Source organism: Phyllobates terribilis, unplaced genomic scaffold, assembly GCF_046119375.1.
Source record: "Phyllobates terribilis strain yellow unplaced genomic scaffold, ASM4611937v1 Scaffold_2__4_contigs__length_985480577, whole genome shotgun sequence".
Classification (NCBI taxonomy): Eukaryota; Metazoa; Chordata; class Amphibia; order Anura; family Dendrobatidae; genus Phyllobates; species Phyllobates terribilis.
In genome coordinates this window covers 738,186,425-738,208,019 of record NW_027362762.1, presented here as the reverse complement: position 1 = coordinate 738,208,019, position 21,595 = coordinate 738,186,425, and positions in this window count along the sequence as shown.

Genomic DNA, 21,595 nt, shown 5'->3' with positions numbered 1-21,595 from the left:
GTATAGATGGACTAATAGAGAAAGTCCCACACACTGCTAGAAGGCCAAATATTTTTTCAGAGCTAGATGCAGAAAACAATTATATTCAGTTTGCAACCTGATGGAGGTCAGTATAGATGGACTAATAGAACAAGTCCCACACACTGCTAGAAGCCCAAATATTTTTTCAGATCTAGATGCAGAAAAAAATTATATTCAATTTGCAACCTGATGGAGGTCAGTATAGATGGACTAATAGAATGATGCTATGCCCAAAAGATTTTACTTCACTAGGTGCAGTAAAAAATTGGTATTCTATACACAGGTGGTATATCTTGCAACACAGATAGGCTACTCCACTGACTAACACACTCTGCAATAGGCCAAAAAGGATTAGCTTTGCTAGATTCAGCCAAATGCTGTGAAAAAAACTTGCACAGCACTGGCACAGACCTGCCTGGCAAAAACTGATAGGAACTGATGTAACCTAGTCCTGAAAAGGACTGCAATTACAATTAGTCTTTACTCCCACAATCTATCTATTTAAGAGCACAGACCTGCCTGATAAAAGTCGTAGGAAATGCTGTAACCTAGTCCTTAAAAGGACTGCAATCACAATTATTCCCTACTCCCAAGCTATCTGTAGATTTGTGCGAAAATTGGCTTGAAATTAACAAGGTATAACGCACACAGCAACAGCGGTGCCGTCTAACACGCAGCTGCAGCAGTGAGAAAATGGTGGCGACGGGGAAAATGGCTTGGTCTTATAGGGCAAGGACATGTGACATACACTGCCAATGACACATGCCCTTGCTTGTGTGAAAAAAGCGCTTCGCTCCGTGTGTGCGCTGCTGATAGGCTGACAGATTGCACCTCCCCACTGTAAATGCGGGAAAGAGAAAAAAAAATGGAGATCTTCATTATTCCTGCAGAGATCCATCCCCTGCCCCTCCCCCCACCCCGCTGTACACTCAAACTGCGTATTAACATTAATTTTCATCATTACTGAGAAAAAATCCAGTTATGATTTTGCTGCACGAACAGTTATCGAACATAACCTCGAACAGCCGAATTTTTCTCAAATCGTTCGTGTTCGCCGAACGGCTCGAACACCGCCCAAAACAGCTCGAATTTGAGATTGGCGAACAGTTCGAGTAGAACAACGCTCATCTCTAGTCCTAGGTCCTACACTGTGAAGAGCGTCCTCTTCACAGGTCCACAATGTTTCTGCCATAATTGAATTCTTCAACAGCTTTTATATTTTAGAAAAAGGCTTACCCAACCTAATATTACTTAAGCATGAAAGTTCATAGATTGTTGTCCAACATTCCAATCCCGTGACAGTGGCCAGCTATCACAGATAAGCAATACCGGATTAGACCTGTTCACGGACCATTCTACTTCTGTCATAATGTTTACATATGATAAGAGTAAATCCTACACCGGGTTATAAATCAGAACAAGGTTTTCTTCCCAGACAGTATATTGTGTTAAGAAGCTATGTATCAGTGAGATACATACAGATAAAGCATACCTTAACACAGAATATATAATAATAATATTTAATTAAAGGTTGGATACATCATAATGGGTTTCAGATAGCCACTTATATTTTTGGTACTACAATAAGCTTCTCCATCTTAAGCCATATGCCTGTAGTCTTATTTACAACATTGTGCAATCGTCTGTGTCTGGTTCTACTCTAATGACAAATACAGCATATACGAAGTCTAATTCCCTTCAGTAATAAAGATTAAACCTCAGACTGTTAGCAAACTTAACCTAAAGCTATGTTTTAGTATGTCTGGACTAATAACCCCTAGTCAACTGAGGTAGGATACCTACAAATGCTGACATGTCTGGTTCCTATTTTATTTCAATATTGATTTGAAATATAAAATAGCCATTTTTCATGTTCATACTACACCTCCAGACCTCTGTAACCCGAGCAATGAGTAACAAGTAACCAAGCATTTTAGTGCTCACTCATCAAATAGTTAGTTCAATCACAAAATATTTATTCCAAAAGCGAATCCTCTTAGGCTGCATGTCCACTATGCGTTTTTCAAGCATTTTCGCCGCAGAATTTCCGCAGCGAAAACGCTTAAAAAATGCTTGGTAATACGTGTCCCATGGTCCCCAATGATAATCCGCATATGTTGTGCACATGCTGCGGAAATTTCTGCTGCGGATTATCATTGCGTAAAAATCAGCAGCATGTCCGTTAATTTTGCATAAACGCTGCATAATTGCCGCCATTGACTTGCATTGAATTGCATAATATCCGCATGAGTACATGTACACTTGTGGATATTAAGCGATTCAATGCGCGGATGGTACCCAGGTCTGGAGAAGAGGAGACTCTCCTCCAGACCCGGGTACCATAGTATCTGTAGTTAAAAAAAAATTTAAATACATAATAAAGTATACTCACCTACTGATGGCCCCGGTCTCCTGTACGGTGCGTCCGGTGTCTTGGGCGGCTCGAGACTCCTGACGTCGGCGGTCGCATGACCTGTCATATGACTAAATAATGTCATGGAAGGTCCTTGTACACCACCGCGAGCCACCCAAGACACCGGACACACCGGAGAAGGAGACCGGGGGCCATCGGAAGGTGAGTATAATGTTTTTTTTTTATTTTTTACCATTTTTATTCTTTTTTTTAGCTATTAGCTTGGTCACACTATATAAATCCATGCCGGTTGCATGGATTTATATAGTGTGACCAAGTTGTCAAGCACTTTTCCAAGTGATTCTAAAATTGTTTGCAAAAGCGTTTGATAACCCGCTATGGGAAATGCATGCAAAAACGCTTGACAAACGCTTCTACCTGGCAGGAAAAACGCATGTAAAATCCGCATGCGTTTTTCCTGCCAAGGAGATGCAGAAAAAATCCGGAGCATTTCTGCTTCGTGGGCACTTATCCTTATTGTCTCCAGCATAATGATGCCAAATGTGTAACGTGATGAAATGACAATGTATGTTTTCAGTATAAAACTACTCAAGTTAAAGGACCTTATACAGTATGCCACCAATATGAATGGTTGACATCCCAGCTGGTGGCAGTTGCACTAGGACTTCTGTGCCACTTCTGTTTCTGTTGATTTTTCCATCTTGTGGCTGTTTTATCAGTTATTAATTATTATGGGAAATTGTCTCCTTAAATTATATTTATGACACTTGTGTTTGTTTCTTGCCTCTACTGACTTGCAAATTTTCCTATGATGGACATTTGTAGCATAGCTACAAGATATGCCATAAAATGGCAAATAGGTGGAACCAACCTATTGTGAAAAGAAGGAATCTAAAGACTTTGCTTTATCAAGCATGGTGACTGCTTGCTTGCGTGTCTGCCTGTTCGCATGGTAGATTGTAAGACTGAGATGTGGGTCACACACTGATGACAGATTAATAGTACGAGGGTCAGTCAATAAGTAATGCCTCCTATTTTTTTTCTCCTTAAATAAGGTAGTTATCTTAAATATTCGAATTTGGCACAATTCCTCAAACCTTCTTCTCCAATCCACAGCAATTGCAACTTCCTTCACCAACAGGTGGCAGGACTGTATCCATTTGCAAAATGGCTGACATCGATGTTCGTATTAGACAACGTTCTGTGATTGAATTCTTGCATGCAGAAGGTGAAACGTCCATTCGAATTCATGAGAGACTGAAAAATGTGTACGGTGATGCAACAGTGGATGTCAGTACTGTTAGACGATGGGTTCGTCGCTGTAACACAGCTGAAGGGCCATCACCGTTGGCTGACAAAATGCGGAGTGGCAGGCCAGTAACCGCAGTGACTCCAAGCAACATTCAGCGAGTCGATGACATCATTCGTGGTGACCGCCGGGTGACTGCAGATGAATTGTGTGGCATTATCTGCCTCAGTAAAGGCAGTATGATGAAAATTATTGGACAACTGGGATACAGAAAAGTTTGTGCACAGTGGGTCCCAAGAATGCTTTTTACCATGCTGGAATACATGCCCTTGTTAAACGGTGGACCAAGACTGTGGGAATGGATGGAGATTATATTGAAAAGTGACAAATTAATCGTTAATGTTGTGGTTTTCAACCTATGTAATTGCATTTGAATTTAAAAGGAGAAAAAAAATAGGCATTACTTATTGCTGACCCTCGTATATTCAATTGATATGTCATAAATGTTTATGGTTGGAAAATAGCTAGCTCTTTCCTACCTAGTAGTTTACATATATAGCAAAATTGGGTAGTAGTTAGTAAGATCTGTCATACAGTACAATAATGATATGAATAAAATCGCTGCACTGCTGGATTTTGGTGCACAAGTAAGGGCCGAACCCATTAACATATCAGAATAACCTCGGCACTCAGGTTTTGATCAAGGAAGTGAAATTTTTAATGCAGTCCATTCCTTTACAAAAAACGTTTTGGTCAAACAGACCTTCGTCAGTAAACAGACCTTCGTCAGTAAACAGACTGTCTGTGTTACAAATTAAGTAGTTGTGCTCGGACAGCATAGGCTGTGTGGGAGCCTGGTATAAGGTCTCCTAATTTGCAGATTTGGTATGTGTAGCGCCTTAACGCGGTGTCCAGGGCAGCAGCAAGAAGCGGTGGACACCGCGTTAAGGTGCTTCACATACCAAATCTGCAAATTAGGAGACCTTATACCAGGCTCCCACACAGCCTATGCTGTCCGAGCACAACTACTTCATTTGTATCACAGACAGTCTGTTTACTGACGAAGGTCTGTTTGACCGAAACGTTTTTTGTAAATGAATGGACTGCATTAAAAATTTCACTTCCTTGATCAAAACCTGAGTGCCGAGGTTATTCTGATCTGTCATACAGTACATATACAGTTCTTAAGTGTCATACATAGTGTAAGGTGGCTAATGCTCGTGTAGTCAATGGGAGGTATGTATCACAGAGATGGCTGGTCTCTGTGATGTAACCCGGACTATTTTCTCTAGTGCGTGCACGCACTAAGAGAACTAATTGGTGCACCTGGGTCCGGGTTACAGGTAGTTTGAGAGATGGGCGGGTCTTGTTACCCACATACCTCATCTCTGGGTGTGGTTAACAACCTATTTAATGGAGGCTGTTGTTTGGCACATGGTCTGTGTTTGGAGTTAGAAGGCCTCCTGTGTGTGTTGTCTCCAGACTGAGCTGTGGGCTGGATACATACCAGCCTGTGTGACCTCAGTCCGGTTTACCAAAGACTTTGCTTAAAGGAGGACTGTTTTCTTTCTTTCTGCCTGCCTGCCATAAAGGCTGTTTGTTTGCATTTTACTTTCTGACCGGTTTATGAAGCCAATAAACCGCTATGAACATTAAAGGAACATGCCCCCTGTTTGCCTCACACCGCACCTTAGTGAGTACAATGCCTACATTGGTGTTAGATGTGCAGGCAGCGTTCCCAGGAGACACATGTGACTGCTACAGAAGAGACTGCATATCCTGAGTCAAGTCTGTCGCAAGCCAGTAAGCATCGCCAGACAAAATGGAGGATCAGCTGAAACACTTTTTACAGGCGCAGCAGCAGGAGACCAACAGCTTGTTGCTACAGCAGATACAGCAGCATCCTCAGAAACAATGGCAGCAGATGCAGCTTCTAGCAACCGCCATCCAGGGAAGGACGAGCACCCCAACCCAAAGTCTGGCTGATGACACCCATGTCCAGAAGGCGGTAAGACGGGCCTTGCAGAAAATGACCTCGGGGATGACATTGAGGCCTTCCTGACCGTTTTAAAAAGGGTCGCCGAGAGGGAGAAACTTCCGCCAGAGCAGTGGGCAGAGGTACTGGCGCAATACTTAATGGAGAGCCCTAGAAGGCGTACTATGATTTAGCTTTGCAGGATGCCAAAGAGTATGGCAAGCTAAAAACTGACATTCTCGCATGCTTGGGGGTGACAATGACTATCAGGGTGCAGCGGGTTTACTGCTGGGAGCATCACCGGGACAAACCTCCTCGCTCCCAAATGTTTGACCTATTGGTCCAGAAGTGGCTGCAGCTGGAGTCCTCTACACCTAAGCAGATGGTAGAGCGGGTGATGATGGACCAGTTTGTGCACTCTCTACCGAGGCCCATACAGACTTGGGTTACCCAGGGGGATCCCCAGAATGCGGATGAACTGTTCGGACAGGTCAAGAGACACCAGGGGGTTGAAGGTTCTTTGGGAAGGCAGCCCACTCCATACTGGAGGTCCCAGCAGGAGGCAGAGGCCAAAAAGGGGTGGGGTGTCCAAGGCACAAAGGGGAGAGGAAAGTGGTGCCCAAGGTCCCTACGGGTGATGCAATTTGCTGGAGGTACCACGGTCCAGGTCATATAGCCGCCCGTTGTCCCCTGACCCCCCAGCCGATAGACTGCTGCATAGGACACCGTTGTTAATATTATGTGTATCTTGACTGCAGTGTGAACTGTCCACCCAGCGAAGGGCCTCAAGCATGTCCCGTGAAGGTGAACAGGTGGGAGGTAATGGCACTGCTAATCTATGAGAGTATGGTGACCCTTATGAGGGCCACGCTTCCTCTCCAATTGATCCTGTGGAAAAAAGTCGGCATAGGGTGCATCCATGGTGATGCTAACGACTACCTTATGGCCAGAGTGGACATTGAAATGGCCCACGGTACTGAGTCCCACGAGGTCAGCGTCGTTCAGGACTTGTTGCACCTTATTATAGGCTGGGACTTTTGTTTATTTTGGGATCTGTACCGGAAGGGTTCCGGGTTCACTGGCTTAGATATTAAACCAGTTAACCCTGATGAGGTATCACCACACCCAGAGTCAGACAGGTTTCCCTTTTGTGTCCTTGTAGGGCATGAGGAGGTAGTGTCCCCTGAGTCTGACATTCCGGAGTTAGGGGTGACCAGTGAGAATTTTGGGTCTGCCCAACATAGGGACCTAACTCTGAAGGAAGCCTTCAATAATGTCACCCTCATAAATGGGATTGCACAGGAGCTGGAGGCAGACACAATTTAAAATAGGTTTCCCTATTTTATGATGAGTGGGGAGTTGTTGTACCGGGTCGCGAAAGTGAGGGAAGAGCTGGTGGAACAGTTAATAGTGCTGGGTCCCTATAGATGAAAGGTGTTGGACATGGACCATTCGCATATCTTGGGGGAACATCTAGGGGTGGAAAAAACACAGGAACGGATTATGCTGAGGTTCTATTGGCCCGGGTATCACCGGGAAATATTAAAGTATTGCAGGTCCTGCCCTATGTGCCAGTTAACCGCCCCCATCTCTCACTTTCGAAGTCCCGTCATGCCATTGCCCATTATTGAAGTGCCGTTCGAGAGAATTGCCAATGACTTGTTCGGTCCCCTGATTAAATCTGCTCGTGGGCATCAATATATCTTGGCCATCCTGGACTATGCCACACGCTATCCGGAAGTAATTCCCCAGAGAAACTCCTCCGCAAAGAGTATGGCTCGCAAATTGGTCTATGTTTTTCCCTGGACAGGTTTACCAAAGGAGATCCTGACTGACCAGGGAACACCTTTTATGAGTAAGGTAATGAGGGAGTTATGCGAGGTCCTGCAAATCTCCAAACTGAGAACTTCAGTGTACCATCCTCAGACAGATGGCCTGGTGGAAAGGTTTAATAAAGCGCCAAAGAGAATGCTGAGGAAGGCCATAGAAAAGGATGGTAGAGACTGGGACTGTCTCCTGGATATAGCCAAGGAAACCTGGAAAGCCGAAGTCACGCCCCACCACAGAAGCGTCATCGAGCACATTGCATTGATGCAGCAGAGGATTGCGAAGGTGATGCCCTTTGTAAAAGAACATCTCCTCCAGGCACAAGAGGCTCAGGCCAGGGTTTATTAAAGGTCAGCCAGAGTGAGGACTGTCCCACAAGGGATGCCGTGACGTGGCGGGACAGCTTTTACATTATTTTGATCAAAATTATGTTAAATAAATACCCTTTATTATTTATTATTATTTTTGCACTGTGCGATCTATACATTTACTTTTAACCATTTGGATATTTTTCTTGTCTTTGGTTTCTCAACAACTATCGGAAGTTGAATGAGGTCTCCAAGTTCGACGCATATCCCATGCCATGCATCGATGAGATGATTGAGAGACTTGGGCCAGCAAGGTACATAACCATCTTGGATTTGACGAAGGGATATTGGCAGATCCTCATGGCACAGGGAGTCAAAGAGAAGACTGCATTTTCTATGCCAGATGGATGCTTTCAGTATGTCCGGATGCCGTTTGGACTGCAGGGGGCCCCTGCCACCTTCCAGAGAGCTATGGATCAAATGCTTGCACCCCATAAGCAATACTCCGTGACATACCTGGATAATATTGTTATCTTCAGCCCGGACTGGGAGAGTCATCTGGAAAAGGTCCAGGTGGTGTTTGATGCTCTCAGGAAGGCGGGGTTTTCAATAAACCCAAAGAAATGTGGCATGGGGAAAGAAGAAACCAAATACCTTGTAGTTGGCCGAGGTGAGATCAAACCCCAAATCAGTAAAGTGGAGGCAATCCAAACCTGGCCGAGACCGCTGTCAAAAAAGCAGATAAGAGCCTTCCTGGGGATCATGGGATACTACAGGTTCATCCCAAACTTTGCCATGATGGCCACACCCCTGACTGACCTCCTTAAGGGGACGAAATCGGCAATGGCCAAATGGTCTGAAGAGGCGAAGACGGCCTTTCAAGAGATGAAAGTGGCTCTGTGTAGGCAACCAGTCCTGGTTGCCCCCGACTTCAAGAAAGAGTTTATACTCCAGACAGATGCCTCAGATATCGGTTTAGGAGCAGTACTTTCCCAGGTGATACACGTGAAGGAGCACCCTGTCCTCTACATGAGTAGAAAGCTGTCCTCCAGCGAGAAAAATTATTCGGTCATAGAGAAGGCGTGTTTGGCCATAAAGTGGGCGGTGGACACGTTGCAGTACTATCTGTTAGGTCAAAAATTTAGATTAGTATCCGACCATGCCCCATGGATGAGGGAATCAAAGTGAAAAAATACCAGAGTCACCAGCTGGTTTTTAGCCCTACAGGATGTGACATGCAGAAGTAGTGCTGTTGAAGAGTGTGACATGCAAAAGTAGTGCTGTTGCTTTAAAAGAAATAGCACAAGCACATGAGACAGGAAGTGTTGTACTCCAGAAGCATCCAGCAACAAGAGGGGTTAACACAGCCACAGGAGAACGCGATTGTTTTAGCAGAGCCCCAGGGGGATTGTGGGGAAATTTTCTAGCTGGAGCAGAAGAGAAAGGTGGTTTGTGTGTTCTGTATCTCACAGAAGCGCCCCTGCAAGTGAAAAGGATTAAAGTAAGAAGTGAAGCTAAGCACAGGTCAAGTAGAGGTCCTGAACTAGCAGTGCAGAGTATTGTCAGACAGAAAGATAAGGACTGCAAGAAATGGTGTCACAGGGATCATCTCCCTCAGCTAACCCTCCCCCCTCCTCCATTTCACTGTGCTGTAAAGAATGCTGTGTTCATTAATGTGCCTTTGCATTAAAACTGTGCTGTCCTGTACTACTGCGAAGACAATGAACTGCTGTGCTGCTAAGGAAATTGTACTGTTTGTCACTGGAGCCTGTTGCTCATAAGACTTAACTTGCACTGGCTATGCGGCTTCTTATTAAATGCTACTGTTCTACCGTTTATTATTATTATTGTTATTTATTATTATAGTGCCATTCATTCCATGGCACTTTATATGTGAAAGGGATATACATAGCACAAACAACTACAATAAATTGGAACAATACAAGCATCTACCACCCAACCCATGCCGTCCGTTCTGCTAATGACTTAAAACTAAAATCCTCCATAATCTTGTCAAGTGTGTCTGGCCAGCAAGTGAAACAACCTACGTGTCTGTGCCTGAGGGTCAATACCCCATGTGTGCCTGAGAGAAGCTGCAGCACATGGTCTATGGTCACCCTGAGTAACGTTCCCCCAGGATTCCAAAGAATTCATGTAACCTGTCTTGCCCCTATCTGAACATAGCGGCATGCGTGTAACATTGGTGGCCTGTATGGGGAATCCTGAGCGGGAATTAGCGTGTAGAGGGAGAAGAGGAAAAGTGTCTGGAAAAACAAAGCAGCACAGCACCTCAACTCAACTCTGCTACACCAGTTAAAGGGGACCAGCCTTAAAGAAAAACTCACTAGCAGCAATGGATGTGGAAATACAAATGGACAGAATTAGTGAGCTGCTTCTTCAGTTAACCTGTGAAGAATTGAGAACAGTAGCAGAGCATATAAAGATGCCAGTAGAACAGATTTCCAAAGCACACAACCGCAGGCAACTGTTAGCTGGGGGGGGGGAGAAGCTGAAGACGTCATGGGGACATTCCTCCAGGAACTAACACAGTTCCTAACCAGGTTGAAGTTGGAGGATGGAGGGGCGTCACCAATTATCAAAAGCGGGAATCTCCGTCCTCAGACTGAACTACAGGAATTGAAAGAACAATTCAAAGCCATAACAACAGCCCTGCAAGAATCGACCAAACCCTCTGAACGGGTGATAGACTCAGATAGGACCTTTATCCTGCTCGGGTTAGATAAATCAGGGAGACAGTCCTCTCTAACACCACAAATCGACATAAGGAAAGAATTCAAGATCCTGGGACAGATTGTAGAGTGTGAACAGAAAGAGAGACTGTCTTATAGGAACTTGTTGCACCAGATCGATGCAGGCTTACAGAAAGGCTATGAGCCAGATGAGATCGTTGAGGGGGGGGTGAAAGCGATCAGCCCAGGACTGAACCTCTGTAGTATGCTAGAAATTAAAAGTCAATTGACCTTGCAACAGCTGAAGATGATTTTAAAAGGGCACTATAAAGAAGAGAGTACTTCAGAATTGTTTCACCGACTCATTAACCTCTTACAGAAAAATAATGAATCACCCCAAAATTTCTTGTTCAGAGCAATTGAACTGAAGGATAGACTGTTGTTTGCATCCAGAGATGTAGAAGCGGAAGGGAAGTTTGATGCTGGACTAGTCCAGAAGAAGTTCTTGAGATCATTGGGAGCGGGATTAATCAGCAAAGATATCAAGTTGCAGCTGAAACAGTACCTAGAAGATCCTGGCATTTTAAATGAAGTCCTAATTCAAAAAATGAATGAGGCCGCTAGTTTGGAGTCAGAGAGAGAACAGAAGTTAAAGAAAGGCTCTGCTCCTAAAATTACCAAAATGAGTCAGCTGAAGTTCAAGACCCCCGGTGGCCAGTCTGAAGATCATCATAGAGACCCTCCAGTGCCACCTCCGAGAGGGAACCTTAAATCACAAACAAAAGAGAGGCCTGCTAGCGCTGACTGGGAGGAAATAATAAGAGAACTGCAAGCCGAGTTGATTGAGGTGAAAAAGTAGATTCGTTCCAGGCCAGAACCGGTATCCCTCAGACCCAGGAGTGGGTTTCAAAACAGAAGATACCCGGCTTGTGAAGCGTGTCGTTCATCAAATCAGAGCACGGTGTGTGTCCACTGTCTAAGATGTAGTGAGGTAGGACATTATGCTTAGGAATGCCAATTTGTATATAAAGTTATCCAAATTTCACCACTGTCTCAGAATTGGTCAGATTGACCAATTAAGATGAATGTCGAGGACGACATTCAAAAAGGAGGGAAGAGTGTGACAAGCAGAAGTAGTGCTGTTGCAGAGTGTGACATGCAGAAGTAGTGCTGTTGCTTTGAAATCATTGAGCAACTGTTAGAAATAACACAAGCACATGAGACAGGAAGTGTTGTGCTCCAGAAGCATCCAGCAACTAGAGGAGTTAACACAGTCACAGGAGAAGGGGAGTGTTTTAGCAGAGCCCCAGGGGGATTGTGGGGAAGTTGTCTGGCTGGAGCAGAAGAGAAAGGTGGTGTATGTGTTCTGTAACTCACAGAAGCGTCCCTACAAGTGAAAAGGATTAAAGTCAGAAGTGAAGCTAAGCACAGGTTAGGTAGAGGTCCTCAACTAGAAGTGCAGAGTATTGTCAGGTAGAAAGATAAGGACTGTAAGAAATGATGTCACAGGGATCATCTCCCTCAGCAAATCCTCCCCCCTCCTCCATTTCACTGTGCTGTAAAGAATGCTGTGTTCATTAATGTGCCTTTGCATTAGAACTGTGCTGTCCTGTACTACTGGGAAGACTGTGAACTGCTGTGCTGCTAAGGAAACTGTACTGTTTGTCACTGGAGCCTGTTGCTCATAACACTTAACTTGCACTGGCTGTGAGACTTCTTAGTAAATGCTACTGTTCTACCGTTTATTATTATTTATTATTATAGTGCCATTCATTCCATGGCGCTTTACATGTGAAAGGGATATTCATAGCTCAAAGAATTACAATAAATTTGAACAATACAAGCATCTACCACCCAACCTGTGCCATCCATTCTGCTAATGACTTAAAACTAAAATCCTCCATAATCTTGTCAGGTGTGTCTAGTCAGCAAGTGAAACAACCTATGAGTTTGTGCCTGAGGGTCAATACCCCTCTGTGCCTGAGAGAAGCTGCAGCACATGGTTTATGGTCGCCCTGAGTAACGGTTCCCCCAGGATTCTAAAGAATTCATGTAACCTGTCTTGCCCCTATCTAAACCTAGCGGCATGCGTGTAACAAGGACTTCAACTTCCATGTAAGAACATAGAGCAGGGAAGCTACATGGTAATGCCGATGCCCTCTCGAGAATCCCCTGTCTGGTAGTAGAAGGTGCCAAGCACCACAGCTTTAGGCAGAGGGGGGAGGTATGTAAGGTAGCTAATGGTCGCATAGTCAAAGGGAGGTATGTATCACAGAGATAGCTGATTTCTGTGATGTAAACTGGAGTATTTTCTCTAGTGCACGCACGCACTAAGAGAACTAACTGGTGCACCTGGACCGGGTTACGGGTAGTTTGAGAGATGGTCGGGTCTTGCTAGCCACATGCCTCACCTCTGGGTGAGGTTAACAGCCTATTTAATGGAGGCTGTTGTTTGGCACATGGTCTATGTTTTTAGTGGAGAAGGCCTACGGTGTGTATTGTCTCCAGACTGAGCTGTGTGCTAGATATGTACCAGCCTGTGTGACCACGGGTCTGGTTTACCAAAGACTTTGCTTAAAGGACTGTTTTCTTTGTTTTTTGCCTGCCCTAAAGGCTGTTTGTTTGCATTTTACTTTCTGACCGATTTATGAAGCCAATAAACCGCTATGAACATTTAAAGGAACATGCCTCCTGCTTTCCTCACACCGCACTTGAGTGAGTGCAATCCTTACAACAGCCACACTCCCACTACATGTTCTGATACCAGGTAGCTCTGATTCCAACCATTTAATCCTTTGGATTCCTCTTCTATTTTATTGATGCACTTGTAATGTGATCGTGTAGTGTCCATTGGTTGCTTTAGCAGCAGGAGACATAACAACCTCAAGGTCTGAACAGAAGTCTATATCCAATGATGATTGATATTAAAGCAATCTGGGCTACCACCCTTGCTTATGGGAAAGTAATTGCCCCTATTATAATTGCCAGGCGTGGCAGAAAGCCTAGGGTGGCTTCATGCAGCACTTGACCCTGCTATATAATACACTTGTATCCTTAAGACACAAATAAAAAATGAAATATAGCAGAGTTGTTGCAGGAAACCATCTTAGACTAGTTACCTGAAACCTTCTCTATGATGCGGGCAAGATAATAATTGCGCCACCTAGGGTATTTAACTGAAGCATGTCCGGAAGATGTTAATTCTGGTAGTGAAGATGCGCAAGAGAGTCAGTGGGTGAGAAAAAGTTTTGTTTTAGTTGTTCTGTGAATTAGCTATATATTCATGGGGATGGGAACTTGAGTGGAACTAGAGAGCCAGTTATTAATTAATATTTTTAATCAGGACATAGCTCTCAGCTTATCGTGAGGGCTATATCTTTTTTTTCTGCCAACAGCCATGTGAGAGCTTAATTTTTTCACCTAGCTTTAAAAGTGATAAAAAGATGTTATGTAACCCAAAATGTAGCAATAAAAACTCATCCCACAAAAAACAAGCTGCCACTCAGATCTGTCAATGAAAAAATAGAGGTTTTCAACATTACCAGTAGCTGAAAGTTGATGATAAAGCAACTTGACTTCAAAAACCAATCCAGTAAAATCCACACTAACAAAGCAAAATGCCAACAACACCTTCTGAGCCCTGCAGTGTACCCAACCACAGTTAAAATTGACAAGGCATTGCGGCAATGTTATGCAGCAGGACAATGACTCAAAATACACCAGTAAGTCCACCTCTGAATGGCTTAAGAAAAACAAAATTAAGACATCAGAGTGGCCTAGTCAACGTCCTGACCTTAATCCGATTGAGATGCTGTGGCATGACCTTTAAAAAGACGGTTCATGCTCGAAAACTCTCTGTGGCTGAATTACAGCAATTTTGCAAAGATGAGTGGGCCAAAGTTCCTCCAAAGAGCTTTAAAAGACTCATTGCCAGTTGCCGCTAAGTGGCCCAATCAGTTATTAGGTTTAGGGGACAAGCACTTTTTCACACACTGCCCTGTAGGTTTGGATTTCTTTTCCCCTTAAAAACCTTCATTTAAAAACTGCATTTTGTGGTTACTTGTGTTATCTTTGTCTAATATTTAAACTTATTTTGTGATCTGAAACATTTAAGTGTGACAAAAATGCAAAAGAATAAGAAATCAGGAAGGGGGAAAACACTTTTTCACACCACCATATATACACACACACACATATACTGTACATGCACATATTGCCATGTTTGGGAGAAATTACATAAGCAATTGTGAGATCCAATTTCTTCTGTTATCCCTTGAAAAAATGAAAAATTTACATTTTAGTGGAAATTTTTTATTTTAATTTTATATTGCATTATTTCTGTTATGCACACAATCAGTTAAACTTTCTACATGAGGCTTTGAATAACTTGACGGTTATGGAGCAATCCGGCAGGTCATATAACCTGTAGAAGAATACTGGAGAGGCGCTGATGACATAAGAAAATGGTGGCTGGTAAGTATAAGACTAGAGGCAGGGAACTTACATTAATAACAGCACTCCAGCAGTGAAGTAAAAAAAAAACGCTGGAATGGTGCTTTAACCCCTTCATCCACCAGCCTGTTTTCACTTTCCTGACCAGGCCAAGTTTTTCAATTCTGCCCAGTGTCAGTTTATGAGGTAATAACTTTGCAGAGCCACTAATGTGCCTAGACAGTTGAAACCCCACACAATTGACCCCATTTTGGAAATAATACTCCTCAATGAACTTGTCTAGAGATGTGATGAGCACTTTGAATCTGCAGGTGCTTCACAGAGTTTTATAACATTGAGCCGTGAAAATAAGAAATCACATTATTCCCACAAAATTATTGTTTCAGTCCCAAATTTTTCATTTTTACAAGGGTAACAGGAGAAAATGGGCCATACAATTTGTTGTGAAATTTTTCCTGAGTACACCTATACCCTATATGTGGTGGAAAACTACTGTTTGGGCATGGGAGGGCTTGGGCTTGGAAGGGAAGGCGCACCATTTGACTTTTAAAGTGTAAAATGTGCTGGAATAGATTGCGGATGCCATGTCATATCTGAAGAGCCCCTGACATGCCAAAACAGCAGAAACCCCTACATGTGATCCCATTTTGGAAACTACACCTCTTAAGGAATTCATCTAGGGGTGTAGTGTGCATTTTAACCGTTATACATAATTGTATAACATTGGGCTGAGTAAATGTAATATTAACATTTTTTTCCACTAAAATGTTCCTCTAGCCACAAGTTTTTAATTTTCAAAAGTGATAATAGGAGAAAATGAATGGTACAATTTGTTACACAATTTCACCTGAGTACGCCAATACCCTATATGTGGTCTAAAACTACTTTTGAGGCACAGTGGAAAGCTCAGAAGGGAAGGAACACCATATTGGATTTCAGATTTTGCTGGAATGGTTTGACGGTGCCATGTCACATTGGCAGAGACTCTGAGGTGCCAGAGTAGCAGAAATCCCCATAAGTGATTCCATTCTACAAACTACACCTCTCAATGAATTCATCTAGGGGTGCAGTGAGCATAATGACACCACAGAATTTTATACCATGGGGCGGTAAAGAAAGAATAATTTTATCTTTTAGCCACAAGTTTTTAATTTTTATAAGGGCAAATAGAAAAAATGGACCTAATAGTGTGCAATTTTTCTTGAGTGCGTAAATTCCCTACATTTAATCGGGAACTACTTTTTAGGCACAGTGGAAAGGCCAGAAGGGAAAGAGCACCATATTGTAGTGCAGATTTGGCTGTTATACTTTACTGGTGCCATGGCCAACTGGAAGAGTCCCCGAGGTGCCAGAGCAGCAGAACCACCCCCCATAAGTGACCCTATTGTACAAACTATATCTCTCAATAAATTCATCTATGGGTGCAAAAATTATATTGACTCCACGGGTGTGTCACAGAATTTTATACCATTGGGCAGTGAAGAAAAAATTATTACATTTTTGCCACAAAAATTTTGTTTTAGCCCCAGATTTGAAATATTAACATGGGAAATTAGTAAAACTGGCAACAAAATTTGTCACACAATTTCTACTGAAGGTGTATATTGCTGTACAGTATTGCTTAGCCACACGACGAGACTCGAGAGGGAAGCAGCACTACAATTTATTTTAGAATAGTTTGCGGAGTCCATATACAGAGCCCTTTAGTGCCAGAAGAGCAGAATTCCCCCTCAAGTGACCCCATTTTGGGGTCCATCTGGGATTTATGTACAGGTGTATTGACAATTTTAACCCCATGTGTATTTTCCAGGAACAAGCAGTAGTGGATGTTGCTGAGTGAAAATTGCAAATCTTCCATTGTCATGCCTGTACATTGCAGTGCCCAGTATGTTGTAATGCCCAGTATATTGTAGTGCCCATACTTTTTGCCCAGCTCTTGCTTCTGGAGAAATTGAATATGTAAATAAGGCGGACTCTTAACACTACAGAAATGCCAAACATGTGAATGCTAAATGTGCTTTAGGCACACTGTGGGGCTAAGGAGGGGAGGGGCATTTGGATTTGAGAGTGCAGATTTTGCTGGATTTCTTTTGGGGGGTGAGGAGCTGTAGCACTTTTCCAGAGCCTTTGTGCTACCAGTAGCATGAAAGCACCCTATTTTTCCATTAACAGATGACAGACCTGAGTGGGGACTTGCTTTTTTTCTGGATTGAGTTGAAGCTTTTGTTGGGAACATTTTACACGACATTTTGGATCTCCCTTATCCTGCGCTCTACGCTGAGCACTTACATTGAGGTTTCACACCCCCGACAGATCCAATCACTATAATGAGGCAGCAGAGATACTCTGGACTCTGTCTGACCTATTTTCAACGGTGTCCTTCTTTTCAGAGGTGCACAAAACTGTGGCCAATCATGCTTTCATCTTTACTTAAAAAGATGGACACTGTCGAATCATAGGACAGACAAAGTCCACAGTGTCTCCATCTACCTCATTATGGTTAATCTTCCTTCGTGGGTTCTGTCTAAATTATGTATTTCTGAGATAATCGTGCGCCGAGCGTTACTGCGATCTTTGGGAGGCAAAATGAAAAAATCAGCAGCAGGTCCAGAATTGGTTTTATTTTTTACCCCATTCCTTGTGCGGTAAAAGTGATTAGATAACTTTATTCTTCGGGTCGGTGCGATTGCAGCAATACCAGATTTTTATAGTTTTTTTATGTTTGGCTGCTGTCACACACTAAAACATGCTTTTTATTGCAAAAATAAGTTTTTGCATCACCACATTTTGATAGCTATAATTTTCCTATGTATCTGCGGACAGAGACATGTGGCTTGTTTTTTGCGGGACAAGGTGACGTTTTAATTGGTACTATTTTCAGGCACATAACATTTTTTGATCACTTTCTATCCTGATCTTTGGGAGGGAGAATGAACAAAATCTAGCAATCAGGAATTATTAATTATCATTATTATTATTATTATTTTAATGTCGTTTACCATGTGGTAAAAGTGATAAGACAATTTTATTCTTCGGGTCAGTATGATTATAGCTATACCACATTTATGTTTTTGCGCTTTTACACAATAAAAACTATTTTATAGGAAAAATAATTGTTTTTGCATCACTATATTCTGGGAGCTATAATATTTATATTTCTCTACTGACAGAGCTGTATGGCACCTTGTTTTATGCAGGACAAGATAACATTTTCAGCTATACCATTTTTATTCCCATTAGACTTTTTAATCACTTGTTTTTCCACTTTTCGTTCAGCGGTATAATAAAAAAGTGCATTGCCACTGGCTGCTCCTGGCAGGGACAGCTGGGTCTTGGCTCTTGTTTGGCGGGTTTTCTGAGATATAGGCCCTGAGAAATGATGTTTACGTAAAGTAGAATTATGGTAAATGTTTAATTATTTTGTGCAGTGCAACTATCAGCATTACAGGGAACCTGTCACCTGAAAAATGCTATTAACCTGCAGATATGGGGTTAATCTGCATGTTAATAGCGTTGCGAACCTGCCCTGCGCTGGCACTTAGACCCCCACTGCTGGGAGGAAATTAACTTTGTCACCGCACTGTGTATAGAGTACGGTGGCTGTAGCCATGCCCCCCACACTAACTGCCAGCCAGCCCTAATGATGAGCTGCTGTCAGTCAATCCCGGGAGCGTGTTTACAGCCGTCGCTCTCTATACACAGAGTGGTGACTGAACCCACTCCGGCGTCGGCCCCTTGACTGACACCGGACATATATGGGGAGGAATAAAATTAATTTCCACCCAGCAGCGGGGTCCTAAATGCCTGTGCTGGGTAGGTTAACAATGCTATTAACCTACAGATTAACCCAATATCTGCAGGTTAATAGTGCTTTTTCAGGTGACAGATTCCCTTTAAGGATAAAAAAAAATTGAGAGTTAAGAAAATTACATATTTATGTAGATATTTGGAACATTTTAGATATTTTCATGAAAAACATGAAACAACATGTCATCCTACATTTACCAATAATATAAAGGACAATGTGTCCTGAAAAAAAACATTCTCAAAATCACCTGGATCAGAGGAAGCATTCCAGTGTTATTGCCACATGAAGTGACACATGGTCAAATTTGCAAAATAGGGCTTTGATAAGAAAGTCAAAACTAGCTTAGATGGTAAGGCCACAAATTTTAATCCCCAAGGCCATGTGCACACGTTGAGTATTTGATGAGTTTTTTACATCAGTACAAAACCAGGAGTTGGTGAAAAATGCAGAAGTGGTGACGTGTTTCTATTATACTTTTACTCTGACTGTTCCATTCTTGCTTTTTGGCTTACAATTACTGAGGTAAAATACTCACCAAATAGTCAATCTGTGAACGTGACCTTAGGGGGTTAAAAAGGACAAAAAAGTGCAACTCAAAACCACATGTACAAAACACATACAAAAAAATACAATGATTGAGTAGAAACATTAATGGACTAACATTTATAGTAATGCTGATGAATTCTTCATAAAGGGCAGCTGGAAAAAAAAAGCAGTACATTACATTAGAGACTTGGTAAATCATCCGTAAAGATTATCACAGTAAGTGATTTTGCCCCTGGCAAATGATGAAATGCTAGTTTTCATTTTCCAAGTTAAACTTTGAAATTTACACTTAGATTCTAATTGGTTGTAATGGGTATATGGGGATTTTTATTTTCATGTATAGCAACAGTGTGATCTTTCCAAAAATCATGAAGACAAAGACTCGAAGATGTAGAAAGTTAAATTGGTTTTCAAGGAGTTCAGTAAAGCAAAACTCCCGAGAAAAAAAAATGTTTTCCAGCAAATAATAGTGAACTGACTTTTCATTTATTTTCTTTTTCTGGCACCCTAAAATCGTAGTGAACAATGATAAGTTTTTCTTTTGAACTTCTTTTCTTGGAGCACGCTTATAGCTTAGAGTGCATCCCAAAACCTGAGTTCCCACAGCAGTGGCATAACTAGAGTCCGATGGGCCCCGCTGCAAGATTTGAACCCGACACACCCCCCCCCCCATCATCCTGATTATATATACAGTGGTGGGAAAAAGTGTTTGCCCCTTCCTGATTTCTTATTCTTTTGCATGTTGGTCACACTTAAATGTTTCAGGTGACAAAACCAATTTAAATATTAAACAAAGATAACACAAGTAAACACAAAATTCAGTTTTTAAATGAAAGTCTTTATTATTAAAGGAAAAAGAAATCCAAACCTACAGGGCCATGTTTGAAAAAGTGATTGCCCCCTAAACCTAATAATTGGTTGGGCCACTCTTGGCAGCCACAACTGCAATCGAACGTTTGCGATAACTGGCTATGAGTCCTTTACAACGCTCTGGAGGAATTTTGGCCCACTCATCTTTGTAAAATTGTTGTAATTCATCCACAATGGAGGGTTTCCAAGCATGGACTGCTTTTTTAAGGTCATGCCACAGTATCTCAATCAGATTAAGATCAGGACTTTGATTAGGCCACTTCAAAGTGGTAATATATCCCTTACTCTGGGCCCTATCCTGATATATATACACTGCTCAAAAAAATAAAGGGAACACTTAAACAGCAGAATATAACTCCAAGTACATCAAACTTCTGTGAAATCAAACTGTCCACTTAGGAAGCAACACTGATTGACAATCAATTTCACATGCTGTTGTGCAAATGGAATAGACAATAGATGGAAATTATTGGCAATTATCAAGACACCCTCAATAATTGAGTGGTTCCGCAGGTGGGGACCACAGACCACATCTCAGTACCAATGCTTTCTGGCTGCTGTTTTGGTCACTTTTGAATGTTGATTGTGCTTTCACACTCGTGGTAGCATGAGACGGACTCTACAACCAACAGAAGTTGCTCAGGTAGTGCTGCTCATCCAGGATGGCACATCAATGCGAGCTGTGGCAAGAAGGTTTGCTGTGTCTGTTAGCGTAGTGTCCAGAGGCTGGAGGCGCTACCAGGAGACAGGCCAGTACACCAGAAGATGTGGACGGGGCCGTAGGAGGGCAACAACCCAGCAGCAGGACCACTACTTCCACCTTTGTGCAAGGAGGAGCACTGCCAGAGCCCTGCAAAATGACCTCCAGCAGGCCACAAATGTGCATGTGTCTTCACAAACGGTTAGAAACCGACTCCATGAGGGTGGTATAAAGGCCCGACGTCCACAGATGGGGGTTGTGCTCACAGCCCAACACCATGCAGGACGCTTAGAATTTGCCACAGAACACCAGGATTGACAAAGTCATCACTGGCGCCCTATGCTCTTCACAGAAGAAAGCAGGTTTCCACTGAGCACATGTGACAGAGTCTGGAGACGCCGTGGAGAGCGATCTGCTGCCTGCAACATCCTTCAGCATGACCGGTTTGGCAGTGGGTCAGTAATGGTATGGGGTGGCATTTCTTTGGAAGGCCGCACAGCCCTCCATGTGCTCGCCAGAGGTAGCCTGACTGCCATTAGGTACCGAGATGAGATCCTCATACGCCTTGTGAGACCATATGCTGGTGCGGTTGGCCTTGGGTTCCTCCTAATGCAGTTCCTGCAAGAGGAAGGCATTGAAGCTATGGACTGGCCTGCCCGTTCCCCAGACCTGAATCCAATTGAGCACATCTGGGACATCATGCCTAGCTCCATCCACCAACGTCTCGTTGCATCACAGACTGTCCAGGAGTTGGCGGATGATTTAGTCCAGGTCT